The sequence below is a fragment of the Panthera onca genome, chromosome A2, assembly GCF_046562875.1.
Source record: "Panthera onca isolate mPanOnc1 chromosome A2, mPanOnc1 haplotype 2, whole genome shotgun sequence".
Taxonomy (NCBI): Eukaryota; Metazoa; Chordata; class Mammalia; order Carnivora; family Felidae; genus Panthera; species Panthera onca.
The window spans coordinates 128,239,399-128,261,500 of NC_138340.1; positions in this window are offsets into that span (position 1 = coordinate 128,239,399).

Sequence of the window (22,102 nt, forward strand, 5' to 3'; positions counted from 1 at the left end):
CATGAAAAGCAGCAACGAGCCAAAAACAGAGCAAAACGATGTCTTGAAAATGTGCACAACTGTCCAACACATCTTTAAAAACTAGTTCTGAGGAGTACATAAGTAATTTCAAGATAGTTAATATAATTACATTGGATGAAGTATTTGGGGCATTATAATTTTTAAAAGCCCATTTACTTATTCCAGAAATGATCAATTTTTATATTTAAAAAAATATGTATTTTTTTCAGTTACGTTCTTCTATGATGACAAAAGGGAGCAAAAGTTACTTTCACTTCTTCAAATTGAGACACCATTTAAGGTAATTTTATAACGTTAATAAATAGGAAAACCCATTAACATCTGATTTACTAGGGTGGTCAGGATTTGTAGCATGGTTTATTGCAGTTCACTTAGCAAATAAGGCATGCATATTGTTTTCAATTTCCTTACACTCCCAGCTGAGTAGTAAAACTATTCTAAGTAGTATATTAGTAACAATAATAGAGTAAAAGCTGGAGGGGGTTCTGGAATATCTTAAGAAATTTATTTTTACTTCTGCTGTAACAACCATTCAAGGCATAAAGTTCTTAATGTGGCACTTACAGACTTCAAGGATCATTTAAAATAAAATCTAAAACAATAAAGCCACATTGTTGTAAAGCAAGACATCACATTAAAAATCTACATTCCTGTATATTTAGACATTTGCATGTATCACTCTCCTTTGGCACAACCATCCCTCTCTTGTCTCAAATGGGTTTTTTTTTTATTGAAATCAGAGGGAATTCATGGTTAAAATCATAATTGTGATTTTGCATTTCAATTATAGTTTAAAGATTTTAATTCAATAATGTTCAATTTAAAATTAGGTCTTTACAAGAACATTGATCTGAGAGCTTTGTTCCATGTTGAAAGAGGCTTCACTCACAAGTTACCCTGTCAGCCTGGCCTTGGAGCTCTGTACAGCTTCACATACATCTAGGGAAGTAGCCTAATAGGGCAGTAGGTCGTGAGAAGAAGGATTATGTATTTCTTTACTATCATAGAATAATGTGGAATATGGATAATTTACTTGGGTCATCTCTGATACAGATTCTTAAACCATTAATTCAGGGCAAAAAGGAAGAAAAAAAAAGGTCTTGAAATAAAATGGTTATAGTACACTCTGAAAACTCAAGACAGATAAATGGTTGCAGATTTTATTTATCCACTTAACTAGGTTTTATAGGTATCTCTCTAAGTTAAGAATTGTGCTGGGCTCAGAATACTCAGGGCTATATAAGGCAGACCTCATTCCTGCATTCCTGGTATTTACATTCTAGTGTAGAGAAAGGATAAACACAGTAGTGGAAACATATCCACACCCATCTTGCTGACCACTGTAAGGAAGCCAGTAGGGACTGAAGTAGTGACTGATGGGTATGCTACATTCGTTGCTATTGAGGTCAGCAAAGACCTCTTTATTTTAGTGTATTTTTATTTTATTTTTAAATGTTTACTCGTTATTTGAGAGACAGAGAGAAACAGAGCATGAGTGGGGGAGGGGCAGAGAGAGAGGGAGATAGAATCAGAAGCAGGCTCCAGACTCTGAGCTGTCAGCACAAAGCCTGACATGGGGCTTGAACTCTCGAACCGTGAGATCATGACCTGAGCTGAAGTCAGACACTTAAACTACTGAGCCACCCAGGCACCCCAGCAAAGATTTAGAGCAGTATCAGGGTGCAGTGTGCTGTGAAGTTGAAGAGGAGACAAGGCATCCTCATGAGGGATGTTATAGTTCAAGAATTTTTAGTTTTAGAATACGTGCACTGGGAAGCCATTGAAGTGTCTGGAACAGAGAAGTGATGTGGTTTGATTCATGTTTTTTGGTCAATGGATTATGGAGAAGTTACAGTGCATTCAAGAAGACCAGCTAGGGGCACCTGGGTGGCCAATTGATTAAGCTTCTGACTGTCTCTTGATTTTGACTTAGGTCATGATCTTACGGTTTGTAGGTTTGAGCACCATACGGGACTCCGCACTGACATAACCTGTTTAGGATCCTCTCTCTCCCTCTCTGTCTGCCCCTCCCCTGCTCATGCAGGGGCATGCAGACCGGCTAAAAGCTGCTTGCAGTTTTTCAGGAGCCTGATAATAGTATCTTGGCCCAGACACTAGTAAAGATGGAACAAGGGGTAAAAATTTAATGTATATTTTGTAGATAAAACCTGCATGAGCAACTGGTACAGTTTTGGGGGAAACTAAGTGAAAAGGAAAGAATCATATGTGTTTTCCTATCTTTGGCATGAGCAACAGGGTAGATGGGGGCATTGATGGTGCTATTTGTTTAGAGGGAAAAAACACAATGGCTAGTCTGGACTAATTTGTTTGCAGGTACTCTGATATTTGAGAATTATTTCTATAGCAGGATTGCAATTCTTAAGATGTATGTTCAAAACATTTGACAGTTTCTGGCAAGCCTGTCAGCAAGAAATAGAATGTTTGTTGGATTATCATTAGTACAATTTTATCTCAGTGATATGCCAGTGAAGTATTAATAACCAGATGGATGCCAGTGGAACTTGATCCTCTATTTTCCTTATCTCTATATACCATGTTGAGACATGATCTAACTTAGGAAAATAAGACATTTCCTTCTCCTTTTGCATTGTACTCAGTGGAACTTTTGTGAAATTTGGTCACATTATTATTTTCATTTAGTAAAATATACTCCTTTTCATATATAATCCCATGAGATCAGACAAATGAATAAGTTGTATAAATACTATGACAATCAGGGATCCTTGGGTGGCTCAGTCCGTTAAGCATCTGACTCTTGATTTCAGTTCAGGTCATGATCTCTCAGTTCGTGAGATCGAGCCCTGTGTAGAGCTCTGTGCATGGAGACTTCTTGGGATTCTCTCTCTGTCTCTCTCTCTGTGTCCCTCTCTCTCTCTTTCAAAATAAATAAATAAACATTAAAGAATAGTATGACAATCAAAATACAAAATAGTACTATTACCCAAAAACTTTCTTCATGCTTTTACTTTCATAACACCAAACCCTGGCAACAACTGATTTTTTTTTTTTTGGTCCTAACATTTTGCCTTTTTCACAATTATCATATAAATGGAATTATTCAGCAACTTTATGATTTTGATTCATACATGTTATTACATTTATCAATAGTTTCTTTGTATTGCTGGCTAGAATTTCAGTGTGTGGATATACTAAATTGTCATATTTGGTGGTGATGAATGAAGCTACTCTAACCATAAGTTTCCATTTCTCTTGGGTAATACCAAGGAGTGAGATTGCTGGATAATATGGTGAATGTATATTTAATTCTATAAGGAATTGCCAAACCATTTCCAAAGTGGTTCTAGCATTTTGCATTGCCCACAGCAATGAAGGACAGGTTTCTCCATATCCTCACCAGTCCTTGGTATCGTCAGGTGTTTTGTTTGTTTGTGTAGCCATTCTAGTATGTGAAGTGGTATCTCTTGTGCTTTTAATTTGCATTTTGCTAATGGTTAATGATATTGAGAATTTTCCATCTATATATCTTTTTGGGTTAAATACTTGACCTAATATTGCCCATTTTTTAATTAGGTTGTTGTTTTCTTACTGAAATTAAGAGTTCCTTATACGTTTTCTGATATGTGATTAGCAAGTATTTTCTCCCAATCTATAGCTTTCTCTTTCATTTTATTAATATTATATACATAAGATTTCTTTGATGAAGTCTAATTCAGCACTTCTTTGCTTTTACGGATTGTGTCTTCATTGTTATACACAAGAACTCTTTGCTCAACCCGAGATCAAACATTTTTCTCTTCTATTTGTTTTTTGTAGAAGTTTTGTACTTTTAGGTTTTATATTTAGATCTATGATCTATTTTTTTGCATATAGATGTACAAATGTTTCAAGCATATTTTTTTAAAAAGACTATCATTAACTCACGGAATTGTCTTTGTACTTTTGACAAAAAAAATGACCAATTATATTTATGTAGTACTATTTCTGGGTTCTCTATTTCTTCCATTCATTTACAGGTATAGCCACTCACCAATACCATGTTGTATTGACTATGGCTATTTTATTCTAAGCCTTAATATCAGGTAGTATTAATCCTCTAATGTTGTTCTTTTATAAGATACATGCAGGAAGGGAAAGGCCATTGAAGCCTTATAAGTGATATGTAGTTTCATCCCCAGACCTTATAAAAGTCCTTACCTAAACTCTCATCCTTTCCTACCCGAGTCTTTAGTAGCTTCCTGAATTTCTGCATTATTTTCTTCAACTGATTCTTTATGATGCTGCTGTATTGCTTTTACAAAAGCCTGCCATCATTTTTCTGTAGCTCAAATATACACCTTAACCCCCTGTGAAATAATCAAGTATATTCCCTTCTCTAAGACATTTCTTATCAGCCATAATTAACTTCATAATATCACTCATTGTAACCACCTTTCATTGTTTTCATAATTTTGTAATTGTTTTGATACTATATTAAGTATTGTCATATCTTTGTAATATTTAAGTAAAATAATGTATATATAACTGCAAAATGTATTATTATTACTAAATATGACTTCACTTTATGTATATTAAATGGATTGTGGTCTCACAGAATAGATATTATTGCCCCTGTGTAAAATTCTTTGAGTAATTCAGAGCTCAGAATGGTTAAGTAAACTGGTAAAAAAAAAAAAAGCAGTTTTATGACAAATATTAGTCATAATTAGATTTTTAGTTTCATCTTGCCTCCATGTTTATATCACTGTTCCCTGTTTGTCTCAGACCTCCCCAACATATAGTCTATAACAGCAGGGATGACTCCAGCTGTGTGATATACACACAGCTTTTACTATCCTCCTTATTTTGAAAGTACTTCCTCCTTTTCTGTATCTAATTAAAACCTGATAATCCTTCAAGCCCATGAATGCTGCTACTTCTTCCATAAGTCCCTCAGCAATGTTTAAAGTTAACTCTGAATTTCTACTTGTCTGGAATTATTTTTTCATCCTTACTTAGTATCTTTGATTTAGAATTTGGCTTTGTAATGATTTTCTCTATGTTATGTTTATATCTTAATCTACGTTATAAACTTCTTGAAGACATGACTTTATCATGTACTTCTTCTATGTATTTCATCGTGTTGCATGTTGTTGCTTACAGATTTGCTTATTAATAGCTGAATTCTAATTAAACTACTCTAGCTTAATTGAGATTTCTGCTCTACTAAGAGCATCTTACTTTACCAAGCTTATTTCATTACTTTAATAATAGGAGCATAATAGTCTTCAGCTTGTCCTATTGCTATGTAATATCACATTACACATACATACAGGTGTGTGTGTGTGTGTTGTGTGTGTGTGTGTGTGTGTGTGTGTGTGTGTGAGGTTTTCTGTTTGAATACTGGTTAATATATTTTGTATTAGAGATTATAGTTACCAGCTGAAAGCCCACTACCTTAATAGATGTAACAGTGATACTTAAGTTGTACATTAGAATATTGTACAGTAGAATACTGTACAGTATCTATTAGAATAGATACTGTAGTTGTACATTAGAATCATCTAAAGAATTAAATACTAATTCTCATTCAGGTGGTCCAGGCTTGGGCCTGGAACTTAAGTCATTTAAAAGTTCACTGTTTAAAAAAATTAAAAGATTCTAAGATGCAGCCAGAGTTGAGAATCCTTGGTCTGTCAGGCAGGTAGAGGACCCCTGGGGTAAGAACTAAGGTTGGATTTGACAGTAGTGAATTAAGGATTAGTGAGAAAGACTCTAAAATCTACCTAGTTCATTCTGACTCAGATCTTTCTAATGTATTTAGTGTATGCTATTCTTTTTTATTACTCTGATTAGAGATTTTATTTATTTTTGAATAATATATATTGAATAAAAAATTGTATTTATGAATTGGATCTCAAAGTATATAACCTTGTTTTGTATAGCAGATTATATAGCCTTCTGAAAATTACTTACATGGAGCCAAACATTAAATATTAAAGTATCAAAGCAATGCCATAGCATAAATGATATTTTTGGAAATATTTGGAGCATATAGTACAATTTATTTGTGACTGTCCTATGTATCTGTATTGCTAATGCTAAGAAATAGAATGGACTTATTACAATGCTGTGCCTAAATATTTAGTCATGCTGAATGAGATAATTTTTCAAACACTAATGTAATAGGATAGGTATTAGGACTAGATTTCTGATATGATTGAAAATCAATTGATGGTGAAACATGTTTTCCTTGACTTTATAATAATAAGGATGTGTCCAACAGTGATTACAGAGTAAGAGGAGAAATGATCAGAGGTAAATTTTAGCACCAAATGCATTCATAACTAAAAAAGGCAGCAGGAAAATAAATGAACTAATCATAATAACTTTCACCATTAGGAAATGATAAAAAATGTATTAATAAAAATTAAAGCAGTAATTAATGTATTAAGAAACATCCTAGCAATTAAATAGACATGATTAAAAATGCCTTCTGCTGTTCTTCAAATATAAGAGAATAAAACATAAATTTCTCTTTAGTTTTAAGTTTATTCATTTTGAGAGAGAGCAGGGGGTGGACAGAGAGAGAGGAAGAGAGAGAATCCCAAGCAGGCTCCATGCTGTCAGCACAGAGCCCGATGCAGGGCTGGATCTCACGAACTGTGAGTGACCTGAGCTGAAATCAAGAGTTGGATGCTTAACCGACTGAGCCACCCAGGCTCCCCTAAAGTAGAAATTTCTAGCTAGTCCAACACAGCAAAAATACAAACACCCCAACACAAAATCAGTTATGAGAAAAGGGACATAACCACAGTTTTAGGAAATAAAAAAGAAAATCATATGAATAATATGTACAGGTCTATGTTGCTAGGGATAGAATAATAAGGGAAAACAGATAATAGTATTTGAATATTTCAAACTAGTCTTCAGCCTTCTTGCATTTACTTTTCAAAAATATCAGAGGAAATTACATGTCTAGAAAACAAAAAACAAAGAAATCTATGAGATTTTTACAATGAGATTCTTTAATGAAAATAATCTAATAAGCTACGTAAATGAAATATACTTATTTGGATTTTTGTTGTATTATGCCTAGGCAGAAGCAGATCAGTATTGTAGAGACAAAGCAAACGAGGAAGCCACATTTTTTTTTTTTTTTACCTTAACTCCTAATGCAGATAAGATATATAAGGTGCTTAAGTTACCATTACAACAGTGGGAAAAGGCCTGTGAAAGAAAACACCAGGCAACAAGAGGAAGCATGTACATAAAAATGGATGGTGAAGCAAAAACAATTATTTCAATTTGCAAACAAGAGAAGGAAATCTAAAAGAAAGCAGTTATTTTCATTTTTGGACTTTTCTAGAGTCATAAACTCTAGAAAGTTTTATAGTCCTTAAGCCTCTAAGTCTTTCTGGGGTTTTGTTCAGTAATTCTGGCTTTTGGCTCCTGTTCTACTTCTTTCCTTCACACACACATACACACACACACACACACACACACACACACACACACACACTTGACTACCACTTACCACAGTTACTTAGATTTCTGCTTTTTTCTGGTTTGCTCAGTTGCCACTTTTCCATCAGCTTCCAAAAATGTATTGACATCTTCCATGCAAAGAGAGTACAGGTGCATATGTTCATTCTGACAGGTTTAACTAAAATTTGTTTTTTGGGGGGTGCCTTGGTGGCTCAGTTGAGTGTCTGACTCTTTGGTTTCAGCTTAGTTACAGTCTCATGGTTCGTGAGTTCGAGCCCTGCCTTGGGTTCTGTGCTGATAGCACAGAGCCTGCTTGGAATTCTCTCTATCCCTCTCTGTCTGTCCCACTTGTGCTCTCTCTCTCTCTCTCTCTCTCTCTCTCTCTATCAAAATAAATAAATAAATAAATATATATATATTAAAAAAATTTTTTTTCCTAATGGTTTTGTTAACAAGAGATAGAAATGAGACAGAAAAAAAGAACAGAGTAGACATTGCATGTGTGCCAAGGGTGTTGGAGGAGACATGTGATTTACCTTCTTGGACATACAGATATAACTGGGAAACATTTGCAGAAAGATTTAGACCTGGCCATTCTAAAAGTAATGACTTATCTCCCTGCTACTTGGGCAATAAAGAGAGAGAGAGACAGAGAGAGAGAGACAGAGAGAGAGAGAGAATGAGAATGAGATATTAAAGAACTTAAGTTATAGAATCATGTGATTAGCTGAAATTCCATCTGTACTTGCTGGGTGAGTGAAGTTGGGCAAGATTCTTAGCCACTTGAGCTTTGGTTTTGCTCACCTCTAACATAGGAAATATAATAGTCCCAATTTCATAGGAATCTTATAGAACTTAAGCAACATGAGTATGAAAATACCTTGGGCTATGGAAAGGATTTACTATTTCTAGTAATTACCATTATTATTAACATATATTTTGTGTGTGTGTTGGATGATTATGTCAATATAAACAGCAAGTAAGGAAGAGTCAATAAGAAAATTGAAAAACTTTATTCACTTTGTATAAGTCATCCATGTGATTATTTTACTGCTCAAAATATGTATGAAATAAGGTGAATTTCAACATCAGTTTTGGTATGTGTGAATAAAAGTTAAACACATACTTTACAAACAAGGCATAAAGATGTGATTATAATATCTATTTCAAATAAGAATGAACATATCATACTCAACAGTGAAAAATTAGAGTAATCTTAATTAAAATCAGAAGCAAAACACATATGCTCTTAATTGCTGTATCTATGAAACAGTGTTCTGAAGTTTTAATTATTTCAATATCCAGGACAAAGAAATAAGACCTAAGAATTGGAAGAAAGAAGATTATTGTTTGGACATTATGTAATTGCTTGCCTGGGAAACTTAAGGAATTTGACAAGAAAACTGTTAGAAGTAAGAATTTAGGAAGGTTGCTAATTATGCATTCATTTTCTATACATCAGAAATAACCAGTTTGAAAATGGAATTTTAAAAAGTCTGATAATTTTTCAAAATGGCAACAAAAATTAAAACTACCTGGGAACCAATGTAAAAGATGAAATATAATGGCAAGTCATTAATTATAAGAATTTGATATCCTACAGACATGGATTTGAATCTCCAATATACCACTATAACTAACATTTATTGATACTTTCTAGAGGCAGATATTATTATAAGCACTTATGTAAATGGTTTAATCTTCTCAACAAGTCTTTGAATTAATAGAGTACTCATTTTACAAATGAGGAAAAATGAAGTACAGAAGAATTAAAAATAATATGCCTAATAAGATCATAGCTAATAAATTGTGGAGGCTAGATCCAAGGAAAAACATGGTTGCAAAGCTAATGCTTTTAGAACTCTCAGAACTCTGTAATCTTTTAGATTTATCTGTAAAATGGGAATAATTATAGCATTATTATATGGGTTGCATATATTATCTTTAGCAGACTGCCTGGTATACCTGATATATGAAGAACATAAAATGGCAACTATTAAATATATATATATATATGCTTAATTTTTTCTGGATAGGAAGATTTATCATGTGATAGCTCTTAATTTTATCTCCTTAGTTAAGGTGCAATACCTAGTGCAGTTCAAATTAGAAAATATATTTGATATTCATTTAGAAGTATAAATGCCTTTTGCTTCTGGCAAGGAGAGAGTAATTGCTACTGACTAGCCATTTCAATGTAAAGAACCATAAAACTGATACAATGTATGAGTCCCTAGTTTTCAGGTTTTGAACTACACTCCCTGCATGCAGTCTATGAGAAAGGAGGATCTTACATAGTGAGCACTGTAGTGACCATAGCTTTTTTTTTCCTGAGGACAGTATCTTGACCATGAAACAGCAGGCTGGAACCCAAGCATATCATAGCCACCCCGCTCAACTGAGGACATAGACATGGCGTCCAGGACAGTGGAGACAAGCTGGAATCTATGGAATGGGGCAGGATATTGGAAGAAGGTGTGCATGCGGAGGGAGGCCAGAAGTCTCTGTAAGGGTCTTCTGTAAGACTGGCTTGGGATGAGCTATATAATATGCTTAGGATAAAACTGTCACGTGTTTATAGAGAATGAAGGCTGTGGGAGTGAAAGTTGAACTGGACTTCAGATAGTTCTGGAAGACATAGAATTCTGGCCCAACAGGCCAGAGAAAGTTAGATTTATGATTCACAAAGTCAGCAGCCAGTGTCTCGTCTCCATCCCTTGTCTCAGTATCCCACTATTTCCCTACAAGAGCCTGATGTTGACAGAATAGACCTGTTAAGGAGCCTGCATATTAACTTTCCCTTGTAGTTTTGCCACCTTTATAATAAGATCCTAGTTCTATCAACTGTCAGGCCTGGAATCTCATGTAAACTGTATTTTAATCTACACTAGTCCACCCCACCACCTTTATCTGTTGATTTGCCTTCTGTGTTTCAGTTGGAAGCAGATGATTCTCCTTCTGATATATCATCAGAAGGTCAGTAGTAGTTGGGGCATCTGGGTGGCTCAGTCAGTTAAGCATCCTTCTCTTGACTTTAGCTCAGGTCATGATCTCACTGTTTGTGAGTTAGAGCCCCGCATTGGGCTCTGCTCTGACAGTGCAGAGCCTGCCTGGGAGTCTGTCTCCTTTTCTCTCTTTGCACCTACCCTGCTTGCTCTCTATATCCCTCTCTCAAATAAATAAAAATAAACTTAAAAAAAAAAGGTCGGTAGTAACCTAATGCTATAGCATGATGCCTACACCATTCACTTCATTTCATCTTATCAGGTAGACATGTCATCATGTAGACATTGTCACAGGAAGAAAAAGGGTGAATACAGTATAATAAGATATTTTGAGAGAGAAAACACATTTATGCAATCTTTGTAAAAGTATATTGTTATAATTGTTCTATTTTATTATTAGTTGTTGTTACTGTCTTACTATGCCTAATTCATAAATTACACTTTATCACAGGTGTGTATGTATAAGAAAAAATACAGTATATATAGGGTTCAGTACTATGCACACTTTCAGTTGTTAATTGACAGTTTTGGAATGTATCCCCACAGATAAGAGGGGATAACTGTAATTTTTTTTTTCTGTTAAACTAATCTCTATTGACTAGGGAGTTTAGTACATTAGAGTTTATTTCAGTGATAATATATCATAGTTTATTTCTGTCATTTATGCTTTGTGTCTTATTTTCTATCTTCCTTTGGATTGAATGAGCTATTTTTTCAAATTGCATTTTTCTCTTATTCTTATCCTTCCCTTCTCTTTTTACATGGTATTTTGTTTAGCATGTTAATGCAACCTTGATTTGTTTTAATTCTACAGTAATTGATTTTGATAATAGTTGATTTCATATTGGTTCATACTGAGCTACATGTATACCAGTATCTTTGTTCATAATTGCTTTTTGTATACCTACTTACTCTTTCCGATGTCAGTGTTCTACCTAAATATATCTTTTAGAATTTCTTTAGTGGGATTTAACTGGTGATAGACTCCTTCAGTTTTTATTTGTCTGAAATGGCTTTGATTTTGCTTTTTAAAGAGTTGACTGGACATAAAATTCTAGTGTTGGGAGTTATTTTCTCTGTTCACTTTTAAGATATTCTTCAACTATCTTATGTGTACACCTTGACTGTTGAGAAATCTATTCATTGTGTATTTCTCAATTCATTAAGAAGTTCCTTTTTCTCTCTGGATTCTTTTACGATTTCCTCTTTATTTTTGTTTTTCTCATAGTGGTACTGTGTTGTTTCTTTGTGTATGTTACTTTCAAACTTTCTTGATTGCTTGCATTTTGAAAGTAAGGATATTTATGTATTTTATTAATTCTGAGGTTTCCCATCCGCTATACCTATAAATAATGATTGTTTCATTATCTAATTATATGCATGTTAGACCACCTTAATCTTTTCATTCTCTTATTTTCCACCTCTTTTCTTTGTAATTTCTTTTTTTTTTTTTTTTTGTTTTGAGAGAGAGAGAGAGAGAAGGCACAAGCGTGCGCACATGAGCAGGGGAGGAACAGAAAGAGAGAGGGAGAGGGAGAGAATCCCAAACAGACCTGTGCTGTCAGCATGGAGCCACATGAGGGGCTCAGACTCAGGAACTTTGAGATCATGACCTAAGCTGAAATCAAGAGTCGACACTTGGAACCAACTGAGCCACTCAGGCACCCCCTTTGTAATTACTTTGTGTTTATTTTCTTGTTTGTTCATTCTCTGTTCAAGTGTGTATCATTTCTTCAATCCTTAGTAGTAGGTCTGAACAACCATAATCTAAGTGTAATTCATATTTTCTGTTTTATTTTAAGCATTATTTCTTCTGAAACTTCTTATGCCTCCTCTGGATGATCATATCCTTTGTGCATACCTCTGTATAAATTTAGGTACTAACTAATGAAATAAGGAAGGAATGACTTTCTCTCCTGTCATCTCTAATTTTTATAATACCTTAGCCAAAATTTTAACCACTTAGTATTTGCTGCTTTGCTTCTTTATAAAGGGAAAGTTTAATATTAATATTCTATAAATTGTGATTAATTTGTTAAAATCTTATAATACAATGACATGTTCTGGTTATATGTGGTTGGGTAATAGACCTATTCTAAATTCAGTAATTTAAAATAATTTATTGTTATATCTCAAAGTTCTATGTGTAGCCTTGACTTAATTCGTAAACTCTCAGTTAGTGTCTTTCATGTGCTTGTAGATAGTGGCTGGGGCTAGAGTCATTAAAGTCTTGATTAATCTGGACATCCATGATGGCTCACCTATTTGGCTTACATTTGATGGATAACATCAAATATGTATGTTAACCAGAGGACCTATAGTGGCCTCTCTATGTGGCATAGGTTCTTCACAGTATGGTTTGGGTTCTGAGAGAAATCATCCCAAGAACAAACATTCCAGGAGAACCAAGCAGAAGCTTTAAAACTTCTTATAAAAATTACCCAGCTTAACTTCCACTGTATCTGTTTAGTCATAAAGAGTCACAGCCAGGACAGACTCAAGAGGAATGGACTACACAAAGACACAAATATCAGAAATTGTGATTTACTGAGGCCATCTTTGGAGAACAAGTACGACTGTTTTCCCCAGATAATATCCATTCTATATGTAATGTACTCTCCTCCTCTTCCCAGGATACCCAGAAAGTGATTCCATTATAACATTAGTTTCAAGCAGGATATAATTTAGATGATTATATCTAAATAATATTAAGATGCTAATAATGCAGTTCCTTAGAGTAGGAGGATCGGTTTCTTATTGCTGCTGTAACAAATAACTACACGTTTAGTGGCTTAAAACAATATAAATGTCTTCTCTTATGGTTATGATGGCCAGAAATCTACAATCAAGGTTTTGGAAGGGCTGCATGCTGCCCTTTGTTTCCTTGAATTTGTTACCTTGCCTTTTCCAGCATCTAGAGACCACTTGCATTCCTTTGTTTGTGGGTTCCTTGGTCCATCTTTAAAGTCAGCAGCATAATGTCTTCTCTTTTCTCTGACTTCCAACTTTCCTCTTATAGGAACTCTTGTGATTACTTTGGGCTCAATTTGATAATTCACGATAATTTCTCCATGTCAGAATTCTTACGCTCATTTGTGAAATTGCTTTTGTCATGCGAGGTAACATATTCACAGGTTCTGGGAATTAGGGCATAGTCATCTTTGCGAGACATTATTCAGCCTAATGCAAATGGTTTCTGATATGTTATTTCTAGAATAGTATTTCTATGAATCTTAATTCGTCTCAGTGAAGAGACATACCCCAACAAACAATGGTGGTTTGGAGATAGGATGAATGCAGTAATCATTGTTATTCATGAGTGGTAGAATGAGAGCACATAGCAGATAACCTGTGCATGCAATTCTTAAATCAAGCCAGGCATGTTACTATTTTCCTTGAGTATATCTCAGTATTCTTTCCTGGAAGTTATTCTCCATGGCTCTTAGCTAGGTGTTATCTATATGTAGGCTCTTAATATTACTGTCTGGACTTCTGACTCCACTTTCTCAATCAACCTTTATTGTTTTACAAGAAATTTTCAGTTTTATAGCTTCCTCAGTCTGATTCCTTTCTATAAATGGGTCAGGGCCCAAAGGATTTATTTTATTTTTAATTATCTCTGTCTATTTTAGTGTAAGCTAACATTGTTTCCTCAAATACTATGTTCTTAAAACCTTTGTGATTTTCCTATGAATATCATAGATTCACTCCTTAGACAAAAGCCATGGCTAACAATCTCTATAAGACAGATCCTTTCCCTGCCAGAATGTGTTGGAGCAGTTCTTTTAAAATTTTTAGAAGCATTTTTTTCCTGCTTTCCTAAAAAAGTTAATTCAATATAAGTGCAGGAATCACTTTTGCTAATGAGTTGTGCCACTGATTAGCAGGCTCACCTTTGCAAGGAGATTGGGGAAATGAAGTCTGTTAAGGCTGTTATGGAAGAAGCCCACTCAGTCTTTAAAAAAAGCTTTATTAAAATATCATTGACATAAAGATCATATATATTTAAGGTATACAACTTGATGTTTTGATATATGCATATACTGTGAAATGATCACCAACCACATCAGGCTAATTGACACATCCATTACCTCTTCAGTTACCATTGTATGTGCATGTATGTATGTTGAGAAGATTTAAGATCTTTCCTGCTAATAAATTACAGGCATACAATATAATATTGTTAATTTTGTCATCATGATGTACTTTAGAATTCCAGAATAGGTTAATCTTATATAACTGAAACTTTATACCCTTTAATCAACATCACCTCATTCCCCCCCACCCTCCAGCCATGGCAACTATCATCCTACACTCTATTTCTGATGAATTTGACTATTTTAGATTATACATATAGGTGAGATCATACAGTATGTCTCTTTCTGTGTCTTGCTTATTTCCCTTAGTATAATGTCCTCCAGGTCCATCCATATTGTTGCAAATGACAAGATTTTCTTTTTTAAAGCTGAATAATATTCCAGTGTGTGTGTATGTGCGTGTGTGTGTGTGTGTGTGTGTGTGTGTGTGTGTGTGTGTATTAGAAGCACTTGTGACTACTTGAGAGGGTCTATGGGATGGTCCTTAAATCTTTTTTTTTTTTTTTTTTTTAACGTTTTTTATTTTTTTTATTTTTGGGACAGAGAGAGACAGAGCATGAACGGGGGAGGGGCAGAGAGAGAGGGAGACACAGAATCGGAAACAGGCTCCAGGCTCCGAGCCATCAGCCCAGAGCCTGACGCGGGGCTCGAACTCACGGACCGCGAGATCGTGACCTGGCTGAAGTCGGACGCTTAACCGACTGCGCCACCCAGGCGCCCCAAGTCCTTAAATCTTTTTAAAGTCATAATAAATATTTTTTTAGCCACACTGTTAAAATGGTCTTTATCCCAAGGACATTTCTTACTGAAAACACCTTTTCATTTAGAGCAGCTGAGAATATGATGTCTTTAAAAAAAAACCCAGAAATTCCTAACTTCTTTTTATTTTTTCTAAATTTTGATTGAAAATGAAGCAATTTATTTTTAGCTTATTCTTCTCTATCCATGCCTTATCCTATAAAGCTGTATAAAACCAGGTGGTTCTTGGAACCAATCTTGGCCAAATGTACCAGTTTATTTAGTACATTTTTTGTTTTCCTTGTTATCATAGGCAATGGTTTTACTAAACTTTTAACTATTATATAATGTAGGTCATCTTTCCTCCAGATTCCAAGAAAAATTTTTCTCACTCTCCCTGTATCTTCCATTAATAATCTTCTTGCTGCCTAAAAGGCCTCCATTAGCCACCAATCCTAAAGCTAATGTCATATAGTTTAAGTTTTTTTCTGTTGTAGTACCCCATTCTATGGTATTACAATAGTGGAATTTCTCTTCCACTTATTTCTGCCTCATAACAAATAATCTGAAACTTAAATTGCCAAAAAAATATATTTAGAAAACAATTACCCATCGTGACTGTATGGCCTGACTGCTTTAAGCTAAGTAAGCCCTTGGGTTCTCTTATACATTTGCCATTAAATAATAGTTGGAGATATGAAAGGCTTAATTAAGCTGACTGTCCCAAGGCACATCACTCACATAGCCACTATTGGTTGTTGGCTCTGATTTTATCCCGGTGATTCTTTTGGACTGTGATCTCTCTATGTCACCTGAGCTTTGCAGAGAATTATGGTTGGGATCCTAGAGGCTTCATCACAACAAATGTTCCAAGAGACCCAGTTAGAAATTGTGTCGTCTCATGACCTTGCTTCACTGTGATCTGTTGGTCAAGACCAAGTCATCGGTCCATTCCAAATTATAGTGAAGAATACTATTCTAGGACATGATCACTAGCAGATGTGATCAATAGGAAGATCATATTGGGAGACTAGCTACCACATGAAAATTATTTTTATCTTAATGTTGTTTATTGCAAATAAGCTTTATTGAGTGAATTATAATTCTCCAGAGATAGATGTATAAATTTTGATGTAGTTTTATTGGGTTGTTTTTAGGTTTCCAGAATAAAGAAAAGAAATTGTGTGATAATTTTTATGTGAATATTGTTGATATTTTCTTTGTTTAGAAGTTCATGTCAACATTGCCTTTTTATTTTCCATTATAGCTTTAAAAATTGTAAGAATTATTATCAGTTCAAGAGTATCCTTAGAATAATATTATCAGTTTTCTTAAGTTTCCCTCAGGTAATATTTGTGGTTATATCTTGTTAAATAAAAAAAAGTATGAAAAGGAAATAACATATATGAAAACATGTACATGCTTAGACACATAGTAAGAACCAATAATTTTTAGCTTAAGTAAATGATCTTTTTTCCCTCTTTTAAATGTTTTAAAATCTTTTCCAATTTTACTCCAACATTCACTATTACTCCTTAAATATGTTGCAAAGATTAATAACTTAATTAACAGGCATATGGAGGGCATTTTTAAATTCTCAAAGAAATGTGCTCTGATAATGATAATGGTATAATGATTATTTTCAAAAGGAATTGACCTTTTTTGAGGTAACTGATTAATTGTGCCTAAATTTAGTCAATTATACTTAATTCTGAAAAGGTAATTCTATTCTTAATAGTATTAAGGTCTATCTTATTCATACCTTCTTAGCAATTTTTACCTTACTGTTTCTTTTTGTTTGTTTTGGTTTGTTTTGATGAATCTGGGTGGTTCGCAAGTCTTACTTTTCTGGGGTCCAAACTAACAGAGAAGTAGGTAGAGGAATAATGTAAATGGAAAGCAACATATCTGCTGTATTAGGCCACATATTGTTTTTTATTCTTCATTTATAAGTTGAAGTTATCCACCCCATCCTGCGTGCTGTTCACCTTGCAGATGAAGGGTCTCTCACAGACCAAATGGAGGAGCAAAAGTGCTGATGTTCTGTGCCCTGACTACAGATTCTCTAAAAGAAAGAGAAAAGGCTAGACCATACATACTCAGTTTTTACCCTAAATCAATAGTTAAGTCACTAATCTTTCCAATAATTGTAAGTCAATGAGAAGGAGGAGAGAGGTTGGAGGTTATTCTTTTCAGTCCTTACAAAATGTCCAGATATAATAGACAGAGTAGGAATACTCCAAGAAAATTATTTCCTCTACCAGAATTATTTAAAGGATTCCATTATTATCTGTTTAGATTTCCTAGATATTTAATTGTAAATAATTTATTAGTTGTTAATAAAAACCCAAAGAGAAGGCAAAAACTGTGAAAATAAAATACATATTTACATATACAAATTAATAGGCTAAAGGTTGTCCATGAAAAGAAAAATTACATGTAATACATAAATTAGAATGTTTAATGCTAGTCTAAGAAAGTAAACATTTAAGAAATCCCTGAATATCGAAAATTTGTCTTTTTAGATGCAGATAGTCTTCATATTCTATAGTATAAAGAATTAAAATATCCTTGACTATAGAGTCAATTCATAATTTGAAAAAACAAAATTAGATAAAGTTATCTTATAATTGCATTCAAAGTAGTTACTTTGGGCTTCCTAAACATTTTTCCTATACAGGTATTACTTATTGGTATAACCTGCTTTTGCTGTAAGGATGTCAAAACATAAAGTGAATATATGCAGAAGAATTCTCCATCTGTTATCATTAAAACTATTTTATAACAATCTAAACCTGTTTTACATTATTTGTGTCATGATTCAAGGAAACAATTCAGAAAATAGCCAAAAACTAAGAGAATCAAAGGAAATTTCATCATCCTTGAGTACTCTTTTCCTTGAGAATGGATTTTTTTTTCTTCAATAATTTTTTAAATAAAAAATTCAAATATTCTGAATAAACTAAGGATTTTTTGACCATAGGCATACTTTCTTATAGATAGTGTTTCATTATTTGTTTTTCTTACTCCTTTAAATAAAAGAGTTTTATTTAAAAGTCTATGGCAGATGATCTGAATTCAGTCCTGGGTCAAAGTATTCCTATTGTTTGAGCAAATTTCTGCCCAAAGCATTTAGATGCAGTATATTTCTCTACTTGGTTTATATCACAAAGTATACGGAATTTTAGACATGTGAATCTAATGGTCAGATGTTAATTTTGTGAGGATTTACCAATCATTTGGATTTAGATCTTAGAATTATCTCATTTGGCAAGATAAATATAATATTTTGACATGACAAATAAGGGTTTAAATCACAATATATTTATATATTAAATGCATCTTTTAATACTCCCTTTACTTTGTAAAACTTAAATGACTTTTCCAAAATCCATGAGTATTTATTAAGAGAATAAGTGTTCAAAATGTTTAACTCTAGGGTATTTTTCCCACTCTGTACAATGCTCTTTTGAGAAGGCACCCAGTTTTAGGGACTTATCAAGTATTTTAAATGTTCATTGCAAGGGAAGAGGTGTGAAAATCAAGCTGAAATGCAGAATAAGCATAGAGAAGATGGATTACTCATCTATGATTTAAGAAATAGAGGCTCATCCAGCTTCTCATGAATCATGGATGTTAATAGTTTCCAAAAGATTAATGTTAGGTTTTCATTAAGAACTTCAGCATATTCTTGATTATTTGGACTTTGAAATTCAATGGTATGATTGAGAAAGAAAATCAGCTAAATTTCGGTTTAAATGTCCTTTTCTCTAATTTGACCTCCATCACAAGTATAAAGGCTCATGATGCTTTGAGAATCTGGAAACCTGTACCTATGAGGGCAGATTTCAATTTAAAAGGATTATGCTCCCAAATGCCAGAGCTGCCAGCAGCTACGTATGGGAAGCTGTTTTGGGACATTGTTCCTAAAATTATTGCTTCTAGCAGATGGCTTATCCACAAGTGAGGATGATTCAATACTTAAAATGATGAAAAAGATGGGACTTTTGGGGGTGAAAGACACTTACAACACCCAGCTTGTTGAACACCTTACATTGATATAAAATCTCAACAGTTAAGACACTAATGGGAAAATACTTCCTCTACCTCTTCTCAATGCTTTTTTTTACAAATATATATTAAAAATCATTGAGGGTATTGTGAACCATCATTGAAATAATTTTCTAATATTTCAAATACTAGACTTTCTGTTCTCATATGGGCACTAATTTATTAATTTGAGATTGTAATATATTTCATGACAAATGCTTTTGAGATAATGGTTTGTTCTCTGCTGAATTCTGGGTAGCTTATTGAGATGGTATCATGCTAATTAAAATGCACCTAGGAAAGTATCACTGTGGTCAGGACTTCAAAGATGGTTAAGACAAATTAATATTGTTGAACCCAAGAGATATATTATAAATTCCTCTTTATGCTTCCTTTATTTCTTTCAAGGACAATTTACCCCCTGCAGACATAACTGATCTTTTAAGTTTCTTATTGTCTCCTCCTGAAGAGTAGTTTAATTCTCTGCCTAACAGCTACAGACTTATTTTTTGCTGCATTTTAATTTTTTGAACTGAAACATGACATACCCCAATTTAAAAAATTGTGTTGGGAATTAGAAGTTAAGAAGCATTTAAAAAGTGGTAAGTTGTATTTTAGGCAAGTGTGTCAGGCAAACTAAAACTATGACTCAATCATTACATTTACCAAATGAATTTAAAACATGTAAATACAATTACTTATGTTAGAAATACTCATCAGAAGAAATAGTTAACTTCTTAAGAGGGCAATTCAAGGTTAACTTTACTATTCCTTGTTTTTAAATTAGAATTCGTTAATATAGGTAATAAGCATGGCTATAAAATTATGAATACATAATATTCTTGGGAAAAACTATACCTGATGACAAATAAATGTTTCTCACTCTCATGACTTGTCAAGTAGAATAGCTCATATTCCCAGATTTGAGTAGAGCCTGAAGAAAGTATATAAATGGGAAAGAAAAGATAGTAAGAATTGAGCTATAGAAGGATATGCTTGTATAATTAATTCAAACAAGTGAGGGGGTGTGGTCTAGTGGTTATATGCTTAGTATCTGGAATCAAACTGCTTTCTCTACCCTTTCTAGTTAGGTAACTGTAATCATATGTGTTAATTCCTTAAGCCTCATTTCCCCGATAGTGAAATGGAGAAAATAGTAATAACTGGTTTGCAGGATTATATGGGGATTAAGTAAAATAAATGACATAAAGGGTTTAGTTTAATTTCAGTAACTGGCACAAAGTAAAGGCCTAGTAAATATTTGCTTTATTATAAATAATGAAGTCATTTTTATTGAGATATAATTGACATATAACATGTTATTAGTTTCATGTGTACGACATAATTTTTTTCATGTAATATGAGAACTTTTAAGATCTTGTTCTCAACAACTTTTAAATATACCATATAGTATTGTTAACTATAGTTACCATGACGTGTATTATGTACCCAGGACTTTATTTATTTCATAAGTAAAAGCTTGTACCTTTTAACCACCTTTACCCAGTTTGCTCACCCCGCCCCCTACTTCCTTCTTTGGCAACAGCCAACTTGTTTTCTGTATCTGTGAGTGTTCTTTTTGTTTTTTAAATTTTACATATAAGTGAGATCATACTGTTTTTGTCTTTGTCTGGCTTACTTCACTTAGCATAATGCCCTCAAGATCCATTGATGCTGTTGTAAATGGCAGGATTTACTTTGTTTAAGGCTGGATTATATCCCTTTGTATATATATGCCACATTTCTACTTATCCCTTCATCCATCTTTGGACACTTACGTTGTTTTCATGTCTTAGCTGTTTTTAATAATGCTGCAGTGAACATGGGATATAGATACCGTTTTGAGTTAGTGTTTTCATTTCCTGTGGATGAATACCCAGAGGTGGAATTGCTGGATCATATTGTGGTTCCCTGCTGTTTTTCATAGTGACTGCCCCATTTTGCATTCTTTACATGCTGTTTTCCACCCTGACTGTCCAGGCTGTTTTCCATTGTGACTGCCCCAATTTGCATTCCCACCAACAGTGCACAAGGGTTTCCTTTTCTTCATATTCTCAACAACACTTGTTATTTCCTGTCTTTTTGATAATAGACATCATAACAGGTGTGCGGTGATAATCTCATTTGGTTTTGATTTGCATTTCCCTGATGATTAGTGATTTTGAGCACCTTTTCATGTATCTACCTGTTAGCCATCTCTATGCCTTTTTTGAAAAAAATGTCTATTCAGATCCTTTGTCCACTTTTTAATTGGATTGTGACTTTTTTCTTTTCTTTTCTTTTTTTTTTCTTTTTTTTTTTTTTTTTTTTTTTTGCTGTTGAGTTGTATGATCATGAGTTATTTTATATTCTTACTTTGGCCCTGATAAGTTTTCCTGAAAGATGCATCTGTTTTACTGTTCTCTCCAGAACATTAATTTTCAAGGCTTTTCCTTAAGAAAATTGAAGGTCAAAGTCATGTAAATATTAATAACTTGAAGACTGTTTTATTTTCTTTTTCATATATAATGTACTACAGATCTATAGGAGTGTAACACTATGGGACAGGGTGATTTTTGTAACAACCAGTACCTTAGCAGATGTGCGGAGAGGAGCTAACTTAGGACTGATTATCAGAAGAGTCCGCTTGCCCGGCTGACCCTTGGCTGGCTTTTGTAATGATCTCTGATTGATAGGTTGTTCTGTGTGCCTGGGACAATGGATTCGGTTGTCCAACTTGTCTAGGCTATATACCAACAGTGTGAT